Genomic DNA, 10,470 nt, shown 5'->3' with positions numbered 1-10,470 from the left:
CTATACTGGGAGTTAGTTGTGAAGGGAGAAACAGCAAGTACTTGGGTCTTCCGGTTTTTGTGGGTAAGTCAAGAGCCAAAACCTTTGCATATATCAAGGATCGGATCTGGAAAACAATCCAAGGTTGGAAGGAAAAAATGCTGACGAAAATGGGTAAGGAGATTCTTATAAAGGCTTGTGCCCAAGCAATTCCAGTGTTCGCCATGACTTGTTTTGATATCACCAAGGGTCTATGTGATCAAATTAATAGTATGGTTGGCAGATTTTTTTGGGCAAGTCAAGACAAGGAAAATAAGATTCACTGGTTGAGTTGGGATAAGCTCACCATGGCAAAAGAGAAAGGGGGTCTTGGGTATAAGGACCTCTATACTTTCAACCTAGCTATGTTAGCCAAGCAAGCGTGGAGGTTACTTACAAACCCAGATTCCTTGTGTGCGCGTGTGATGAAAGCTCGCTATTTCCCTGTTTGTTCAATCTTTGAGGCTCAAGCACAAAGTGGAATTTCGTATGCATGGCGAAGCATCCTGAAAGACATAGAAGTACTAAGGCAGGGGGTCATTAAACGGGTTGGTAATGGTGAAACAATAAACATCTGGCAGGATCCTTGGTTACCTCGACCCTGGAGTCGTCGGCCGATCACAGCCCGTGGACAGCGAGTTGTCAACAAAGTGAGTGAGCTGATGGATCCTGCTGCTGGTACTTGGGACGAGGCCCTAGTGAAGGACATTTTCTGTGCACATGATGCACAGTTGATTTTGTCTATTCCGATTTTTGAAGATACTATAGATGATTGGGCCTGGCATTTCGATGAGAAGGGTCTGTTCAGCGTTAAATCGGCGTACCACTTACAGAGACAACTCCTTGAAGTTCAGCTTGGACAGGTGGAGAGCTCGGATCAGTCTTCTGGTTTTCAGTGGAAGCAGATTTGGCAAGCAGAGTGTACCCCAAATATTAAGCAGTTTCTTTGGCGTATTGCTCATAATAGTCTGCCTTTTCGACTGAATTTACAACGCCGTGGGATGGATATTGATCCAGTTTGTCCATCTTGTAACCGACTGAATGAAGACGGATGCCACCTATTTTTATGTGCAAAGCAGCGAAAGAAATCTGGCGAAGCTTTGGGATGGAGGAAATTAGAAATGATCTGATTCAATGTAACGGACCACAGGAGATGATCAGTCATGTTTTGCAACTCACACGAAGTCAGAAGTTGTTGGTTTTGGCCTTGCTTTGGTGTTGTTGGAAGGATAGAAACAAGGTGGTTGCAGGGGAGAAGCCTAATACTGAAATCAGTCTCATTCATCTGATTAGAAATACTGCCCATGAAGAGCAAATGAAACAACCAAAGCCTCCTCAGGTTTGGACTACTCCATTAGGGGATGAGCTTAAGCTGAATACTGATGGCAGCTTCTGTCATGAAAATCATACAGGAGGATGGGGTTTCGTTGTCCGAAATTCGGATGGTTTTGCGATGGGTGCAGGTGCTGGGTCTCTTCATTATGTATACGATACCCTGCACGCAGAGGCTGCTGCATGCCTGGCCGGTTTACAATGGGCGCAATCCTGGAGTATTGGTACGATCCAAGTGGAGACGGACTCTCAAAAACTTGTTGATGCCATCAAGACAAATGTTCATGATCTGTCAGTTAGTGGTCATCTCTTCAGAGAGATTAAGTTTTTAGCTCGTTTAAATTTCTCTAGCTTTTCTATTAAGTACTGCCCAAGGGCTTGTAATAAAGTTGCGGACGCTCTGGCGACGTATGGTGCAAAACTTGGACATCAATCCCCAGCTGTATGGCCGGATGATGTACCTGAGTTTGTACGAGTTTTAGTGGACAGCGATCGTGCTGTTTCCACATGTTAATGGAAGTCTGGTTTCCATCTTAAAAAAAAAAAAAAAAAACTCCGAAACCCTCATCTCAAACAAAAAAAAAACTACGAAACCCTCATCTAACCCCCCCTCTCCCCCGAAAGCGGCGGCGGCGGCCTTCCTCGCCGGCGCGCGCGTGCATCCGTTGCTCGCGCGGACCTTGCCCGCCCAGCCCCCCCGCGTCCCTCGCGCTCGCTCGCCGGACCACCATCCGCACCCACGAGAAGCTGCCAAATCCGGCGCCCACCTCCACGGCGAGGCATCTACCTTCCCCGCCTCCACCTCCGCGGCGACGGCGACGCGGCTCCGGCGCCCCGGACGCGATGCACCAGCCACCCGCATCCAGCCGTCGACCTGCCACTCGACGGAAGACGAGGACGGGGACGTCATGGCCAAACCGGAGCAGCACGACGACGGAGACGTCCTCCAGCCGGGCCGCGGAAAAAAAGGTACGGCGCTGCTCTTCCTTCTTTCCGCCCCCTCTTCCCCTGCTCTCTTCGTGGGATGGGATCCAACGAAATTTCCCTACTTTGGGACCAACCTAAGCCCACCACCACACAACAACACAGCTCCTCTTTACTTCCCACACAATGCCACGCTCAACTCAATGCTCACAGGGTGCCCACCTTTGCATTGCCAGATGCAAATACAACCACACATCTGCAACATGCTCACGGGCTTCCCAGGATTTTGCATTGCCGGATGCAAACACAACTGCACATCTTGTTACTCTGTTTCCTGACTACTAATCACATCCAACCACGTCTTGTTTTCTAATCGGGGTTCTTGTTTCTGTTATCAGGTTAACACCAACAGCTCGAAATACTCCACCTCAATCCCAACTCTTCAACCGTGTAAGCGACATACATACAGAGGACAATTCGGAAAACGTCCCCCTCTGCCTGCCTACCTACCAGCACCGACTGAATTGCTTGCGTTTTATGCAGCATCCGTGACCCGTGCTCGCACCTGCTGGCCATTCTTCAGTCTGGATGGTGTCACCTGGCTGCTCCCACCAGGCCGCATGTGGCTGCTCCCTCCCATCGACGATTCGGTCTCGTGTGTGTGTGCGACCCAGCAGTTACACCTCTGCCAATGCTGCTTGGCTGCCAATTGACTCGCACGCGATTGTATGCTTGTCGCCTTGGCTCATGTTAGTTTGTGGGATCCAATTATTTTTTGGCTTGTCCAACTGATGAGTTGTTGAAATACTTGTTTCTATGCAGCATACCCTGATACAAGGAAGCTGGTGTAGCTCCGGCGATGCTGCTGCGCCATCCGTCGCCTCCGGTGAGCTCCTTGGGTTCCCTTCTTCCTTTTGTGCATTCTCCGTGCTGCCACAGCCGTGGCGATTCTGCGCTCTTCCTTCGTGCAGTGTCGCAGGATTCTTTGTGTTTTATAGTAAACGGTCAAAGTAGCAGATGTGATAGCTTTTTCCCCTTCCGAAATATATATAGCATCATGGAAGCATTATGGTTCATGTGTTAACATTTCCTTTTTTTTTTCTGTGTGTAGATATCTGACACCAAGATGGTGACTGGTCTTGTGAGTGGCAGCCAAATGTAGGCGTGTATCCTCGTAAACTACGACATGCCTGATTCTGCTGATAATTGGCAAGATCATAATCACTCCTCTCTTGATCATTCAGTGCAGCCTAAAACTGTGATAGGCTGATAGCATCCCTGACCATTGCTCCCACCCGATGGCCATTCAATCTGGTGTTCACTTGTTTCTCTGTCCACTTGTTCTGATCCAACCCTGTCTTGTTTCTCTAAGCTGGGTGTATTTCTCATTCAGGTTAATTAACTGGATGGAACAAGCCCACTAGCCGAATCCAAACTCCGCAACCATGTAAGTGACATGCAAAAAAACAAGCGCACATTGGTAAAAAGGTGCCCCCCTTGTGCCTAGCTGAACCAACTGATGAGTTGTTGAAATAGTTGTTTTTATGCAGCATACCTGACCCTTCGGTCTGGTCTGGGTCCGACAATGCTGCTGCGCCATCCGTCGCATCCGGTGAGCTCCTTGTGTTCCCTTCTTCATTTTCTGCGTTCTCCATGCTACCACAGCCGTGGCGATTCTGTGCTCCTCCGTCGCGCAGTGTCGCAGGATTCTTTGTGTTTTATAGTAAACGGTCACAGTAGCAGATATGATATCATGGAAGCATGCATGATGGTTTATGTGTTAAAAATCTCCTTTTTGTGTGTATAGATATCTGACACCAAGATGGCGACTAGTCTTGTGAGTGGCAGCCAAATGTAGGCGCGTACCGTCATAACTACAACATGCCTGAATCTGCTGATACATACTTGCAACTGGTAATCATAACTTTGCCCTGCTATCTGTGGTTGGTGTTTAGGATTAATGAGTTTGTACATTCCGAGAATTGGCAAGATCCTAATCACTCCTCTCTTGATCATTCACTGCAGCCTAAAACTGTGATAGCACTCTTTGTTTTGCTGATGAAGGACTACTCGATAATTCATTTTGGAACAAGGTACTTGCTGTTAGAAGGAAGCTATCTGTTTGATGTTTATTAGTGATCATACGATGGGGGTAATTTGAACATTTCTCAATGATCTTGATCTTGCTTGGTTCACTTCTACTTATCTTCTCACAGGGTGATGCAGACTCTGGGATAATTGGCCAAGTTAGAGGAAGGTTGGAGACCTGCTCTCTTTTCCTCTGTAGTTTGCTGAATTTGATATACCGCCAAGCATCTTCTCATTGTTGTTGCCCAATTCTCTTTGCAGGGGCTTTAGACACGAGAAGACCAAGACCAAGCGTATTGGTGGTGCTGTCCACTGTAGCTACTGCTGGCACCCACTATGGCCTGCACCCCCTGTCTTTGACTGTGACATCTCCTACAGCGGTGTTCTTCTTTGACCACATGTGTTCAGGCGGTGAGTTTCTGGTTCCAATCGAGCCAATGATGTCACTGTTTTGGTCGGCTGTGTTGGATGTTCAATTAGTACTTGGTCATGGCACTAATCAGTGCTGTTTCTTTGGTTGATGTGTAGGATTAAGGATAAAATTAAATCACGGCCTGTTCCTTTGCACTCTACATGTCCATCAGCATGTTCATATTAGTTACTTTGATGCAATTGTGACATCTTGGTTATCGTTTTTGTTGCAAAGATCAGATTTACATGTCCATGATCATTTCGAGCAAATACTGCTTAGAACTATCATTTTTTCTTCTTGCTTTGATCTCACTTGCACTTGCGATAAATTCCATCTGTCTACTGATTTCATTGATGTTTCTCAAATGCAAGTTTAGAAGGCTGGTAGCATCGCAGGAATGACTGGATGGTGGATGAACAGGAAGTGAAAGCAACCCTTGCTTCTGAAACCAATTGAATACCAGGCCTGTGTTTTGGTTGTGGACTGTTATTTGTCACTCCACTTCTGGACTGTTGGGTGGTAGTCGACAAAGTATCGTTGTTCTTGTGATGCTCCATACTGTAGCATATGTTTGTCTAGACTTGTGATGGAGTTGGTTTGTGCTGTTGTACTTTTATTGTTTATTGTTTGGATTGTGATCTAGTTGTCCCCAAAACAGCGGATGTTATGCTGAAATTTTCTTAGAATTTGAATAATTATATGCCACTTTTCCCTACAAATGGGCCAGAATCGATCAGATAGGGTAAGCATGAAGTTGCCATCTGATTGACCTGCATATGCATGTCCGTGGGCTAGCTAGCTCAAGACTCAAGAGACGAAAAACAAATTGAAGCTACCTCATGACAGGCCATTCTCTAGGTGGCGTCGTAGCTGGCAAGTGTATTTCTACCTGAGAGTATGAAAAAGGGACATACTCCTATAAAAATTAGCTTTGTCCGGCTGCCGAATTGAAAATCATTAACTTTGCCACAATTCAACCTATCTCCACGTGCTTTGCATCCTCCAACATTTGATTGCTTAAGTAATATAATATACCCCGTGCTTTACTTGCTTCCGCCCAAGTGCATTAGGTATGTAGCTAAGAAACTAGCTAAAAAATGCTGAGCTGGTTGTCTCCACGTGCGATATCTTCCAGCACTGGGGCCTGGCTACACATAGTACTACTACATGGCATGAGGGAGAATGAATCAATACAAAAACTCGATGTCAATCAAGAATGCAAGAGAGAAACACTAGACCTAATCTCTTTCTCATGTAGAAACACATAGCTACAAAACTCCACATAGAAACACATGCTTTTAAGTGAATTATTGCCAATCATGAACTTACTCGTAGTTGGAGGGAGATGAAGCCGCTACTATTGCCAACGGACCTCCTTGCCACCGAGCGTCGATTTGCGGACATCTCTATCGTCTAGATCAATCATGGTTAAGTGCCTGAGCGACGTTGGGGATGGAGACGTATATAGAGAACATCCTTGGCCACTCGATCACGATCCGGTGCGTCCTTGAGGCGATTAGGGAGGCGTCAGCATGGTCTTCCAAGGGCCTCCATCAAAGTTGACCGGATGAACACGTGAGGGAAAGCCGGTAAAAGTTAAAAACCGGTGGGAGAAGTTCAACAACGCGCCACAGTGCCCCACGAGAAACGGACATGAAAAGCGTGGAGTTTTTGGACAACCCGAAATCCTAGAACGTGGGCACAACGTTGAGATGACACATGAAATTCCGTGCATGCGATATTAACAGACAACTTGAAGATGGATTCACGTTTAGTAGCCACCTTAGTAGACGAACTAAGAACTTGCACCAGAATAATGACACGTGCAAAGATAGTTGGTTGTGGTCTCTTGGCACAAAATAAGTTGGTTATCATTTCATACATGCAATAACGACGCCAGCATTAGACATGCACGTGGAATCATAGGGAATGTATAACACGAGGATACGAAACATTGAGTGGAACATGTGCAATAACCTATCTGTCGAGCTGTAGAAACCTTGATTTTCTAACAAAAAGTAGATCTCTTTTGTTGATTCAAACTTGCGGCCCCGGATCAAGCAATACCAGAAGCCATTTTTGGGCCCAATTTTTTCCGGTAATTTGAAACCATTTAATGCACGCGTACTATAGAGAAAAAATCGCAAAAGACATTGATCTCCAAAAAAATAAAATTGTTGAAAACCTAAGTTCTTGAGAGCTCTTTAGCATCACCTCATTTACCAAATAGTTAAAGCAACTGTGTCGACCAGAGTTCCTATGCAATTGCTACGACGCTCGAAAAACACCATCGACTTCCGCGAGAATGAATAAATACAAAAACTCGATGTCAATCAATAACACTCCCTCCATCCTACCAAGTTTCTCTTAAATTTCTCAAAGATTAAATGTATCTAGACACTATCTAGTGTGTGGATACATCTAAAATCTGACAGACAATCTTAGTGGGACAGAGGAAGTACAAAAGACAAACAGTACACCTAATCTTCTCTTTCTTATGTATAAACACATAGCTACAATCTATCTAAAAAAACACATAGCTACAAAACTCCATATAGAAACACACGCTTTTGAGTGAACCATTGCCAATCATGAACTTACTCGTAGCTGGAGGGAGATGAGGCAGCTACTACTGCCGCGGACCTCCTTGCCATCGAGCGTCGATTCGCGGGCATCTTTGTCGTCTAGATCAATCCCGGTTTCTGAGACTAGGCGAGGTCAGGGATGCAGACGTATATAGAGAACATCCTTGGCAACTCGGTCGCGATCCCATGCATCCTTGAGGTGATTAGGGAGGCGCCAACATGGCCTTCCGAGGGCTTCCAAGAAAGTTGACCGGATGACGAACGTGAGGGAAAGCCAGTAAAAGCTAAGAACCGGTGGGAAAAATTCAACATCGCGCCATAGAGCCACACAAGAACGGACATGAAAACCGTGGAGTTTTTGGACAACCCAGAACCCTAGAACGCCGGCATAACGCTGAGATGACACATGACATTTCGTGCATGCGATATTGAGTTATTGACACATACAACTTGAAAATAGATTCACGTTTAGTAGACACCTTAGTAGAGGAAATAAGAGCATATCCACCGGCGCCCCCGATAGCAGTCCCGGAAGCCATTTGAGGGCCGGCGCGGTTTTTGGGCTCACATCAGCGCGCCTCAAAAAGCGTCAGCGCGGTTTCGAGCCCAATAAAAGTGCCGACAACACTGTGTCGGCCCCTTCACGAAGGGCGCGAATTGGTCGTGCCGGCGCCAAGCACGACGACGGTTTTCGCGGGTGGGGCAACCTTTGCAGCGACTCAACGGCCGGCTGCATCATAAATGCGATGCCTCGTATGCTCTGCGGCCGGTCACCGATGAAGCCACCGCTTCTCCAAGCGGAAACGCCGCCGTAAATGCGACTCCTCGGCTGATGTGCTGTGAGTTGGCACCGCTTATTTAGTGCGCCCTCCGCCGCGCTATCCTCTCGTTGCTCCACCACCGCCGCGCTATCCTCTACTATCCACCACCATCGATTTCCTCTGCAGAACAATGCCGCGGTGGCTGCATACAACGTACTCAATGCTTGGCCGTAAAGGCCACACGCCAACACCGGCGCCACAACCACCTCCGCAGCCACAACCACCGCAGCCCGACGACGAGGTTGATGTCAACTCCGACGACTTCGGCGACTCCCAGTTCACCGAGTGGGACGAGGCATACATAGCAGGCTCTTAAGTTGAGGCAGTGGAGGAGGCGACGCAGTGAGGCGAGCAGTAAAGGCCCGGAGCTGGCGGCGATCCTGGCCTACTTGAACGCGCAGCACTTCCGGAGGCTGAAGGAGGAAGAGCGCGAGTTCATCAACGATGCTAACTACGAGCATGCCGTCGAGATCTCATGCCAACGGGCGACAACTGCCTATCATTTCATGCACATGGAATCATAAGGAATGCATAACACGAGGATACGAAACACCGAATAGAACATGTGCACCAACCTATCTGTTTGAGCTCTAAAAAACTTGATTTTCTTACCAAAATAGACGTTTGGTTGATTCAAACATGCATCCCTGGATCAAGTAATACCGGACACCTTTTTTGAACCTGAATTTCCCCCTGGTAATTTGAACCCATTTACTACACGCGTACTATGGAGAAAAATTCGCAAAAGACAGTGGGTGATATCAAAAAAATACAAGTGTTGAAAACCTAAATTGTTGAGAGCTGTTTAGCATCACGTCATTTACAAAATAGTGTAAGCAATCGCGTCGACCAAAGCTCTTATGCAATCTCTATGACGCTTGCAAAACACCACCGACCCATGAAATCTCTAGACGTTAAAGTTGGGCTGGCACACCACGGAAGTATGTGTGTGTCGATGAATGGATGGGAATGTTGTTGGGACGGAGAACATAAGCAAAGCTGCCAAAAACAGGAACGGAGACTGCCAAAATTTTGACTTCGTGCCATGCATAGCCTCATGAGAAGAGGTTGGAAGACCGAGAAATCTTCGGACAAACCTAAATCCTTAGAACATAGGCACGGAGCCGAGATGACCCAGGGAACCCAGTGCACAGGATGTTGACGCATGCGACTTGAAAGAGGCTCCTAGTGGTTGTTTGGATAACACGTATTAGAAGCACGTTTTAATAAAACGGGTTTTAGGAAAAAAATTAGGAAAACCAATTTTAAGTTATTACCTTCATAAAACTGGGTCACCGAATACTTTGTTTGGACTCGTTCCCCAACTCCCCTCTCTATACTAGCAGGGCGAGTCGCTGACGACTCGAGGTTGATGAGCAGCCTCGGCGTGGGCTTCCATTGCCGCCCGACGATAACGGCTAGTACTTTTGCATCTCCTCGTACGACACTTCAATTAAACTTTATGAAGCTGCGTGCGAATTGTAATGAGATTGTATCGCTGGACCAAGAAAATGAGTAATGGCGTCTTTGGTTGTTGTCTTCTCTGTCCTCAATGGCTGGCACCATGAAAGACAGTAGCACGCTGGAAGCAACACCTCGGCAGTCCGCCTAGTCAAAGCTATTGTGATCCCTTCCTTGTGAGCTGTGCTCTGGCTCAGGCGGCCATCGACGTCGTCCCCAGCAGCGGCTGTAATGTCCTCGGTAGTCCGCGTGAGCTCCTCTCCGGCAACGACGGCTTTCAACGTCCTGCACGCGAGTGCCACTCCGGCAGTTGTGGTCACTGGCGTTGGCAGCATGAGCTGCACTCTGCCAGCGTGAGCTCTGCTCCAGCACCGGCGGCAGCCGGCGTCATAGCTAGCAGGGACGACCTCCAACGTCCTCGCACTACAGGAATCCGGCAATATGCCGACGGCCTACGGCCCTCGGCGTAGGACAGACTTGCCCTCGGCGTACGATACGCCGACGGGGACCCTCGGCGTATCTCCTCGGGGAAGGTGGGCCTCGGCGGAGGCCACGTGGCCCTCGGCGTAGCGCCGCCCGTCGGCGTAGACGGAGAGGGCCGACGGCAGGCCCCACCCGTCGGCGTACGGGCCGTCGGCGCAGCGCGCTAACAGGCACCGTCAAGGTGACGGCCGTTACGGCTACGCCGAGCGGCGCCCCGTCGGCATACGCCCACACGTGGCAGGACCTGGGCTTCCCTGGGCGACGCTACGCCGAGGGGCGCCCCGTCGGCATACGCCCACACGTGGCAGGACCTGGGCTTCCCTGGGCGACGGTACGCCGAGGGCCT

The 10,470-nt window shown here is 48.3% G+C and overlaps 1 long non-coding RNA gene across 3 annotated transcripts; it reads left to right on the top strand.

Moving 5' to 3' along the window:
• Positions 1 to 1,952: 1,952 nt before the first annotated feature.
• On the top strand, positions 1,953 to 5,493 carry LOC127332627 (uncharacterized). 3 transcript variants are annotated; one of them, XR_007870567.2, is made up of 12 exons: positions 1,953 to 2,319; positions 2,673 to 2,724; positions 2,818 to 3,000; positions 3,097 to 3,160; positions 3,386 to 3,588; positions 3,668 to 3,721; positions 3,811 to 3,886; positions 4,082 to 4,188; positions 4,300 to 4,367; positions 4,491 to 4,531; positions 4,624 to 4,773; positions 5,151 to 5,493. It is a non-coding gene; the product is annotated as an uncharacterized lncRNA (long non-coding RNA). The 3 variants fall into 3 exon arrangements; XR_007870564.2 differs by having other exon boundaries at positions 1,957 to 2,319; positions 3,825 to 3,886; positions 5,146 to 5,493; XR_007870563.2 differs by having other exon boundaries at positions 1,958 to 2,319; positions 3,825 to 3,886.
• Positions 5,494 to 10,470: the final 4,977 nt, after the last annotated feature.

This window comes from Lolium perenne, chromosome 2 (assembly GCF_019359855.2).
Source record: "Lolium perenne isolate Kyuss_39 chromosome 2, Kyuss_2.0, whole genome shotgun sequence".
NCBI lineage: Eukaryota > Viridiplantae > Streptophyta > Magnoliopsida > Poales > Poaceae > Lolium > Lolium perenne.
Note: the sequence above shows the minus strand (reverse complement) of the source record. Positions and strands in the feature narration are given on the sequence as shown.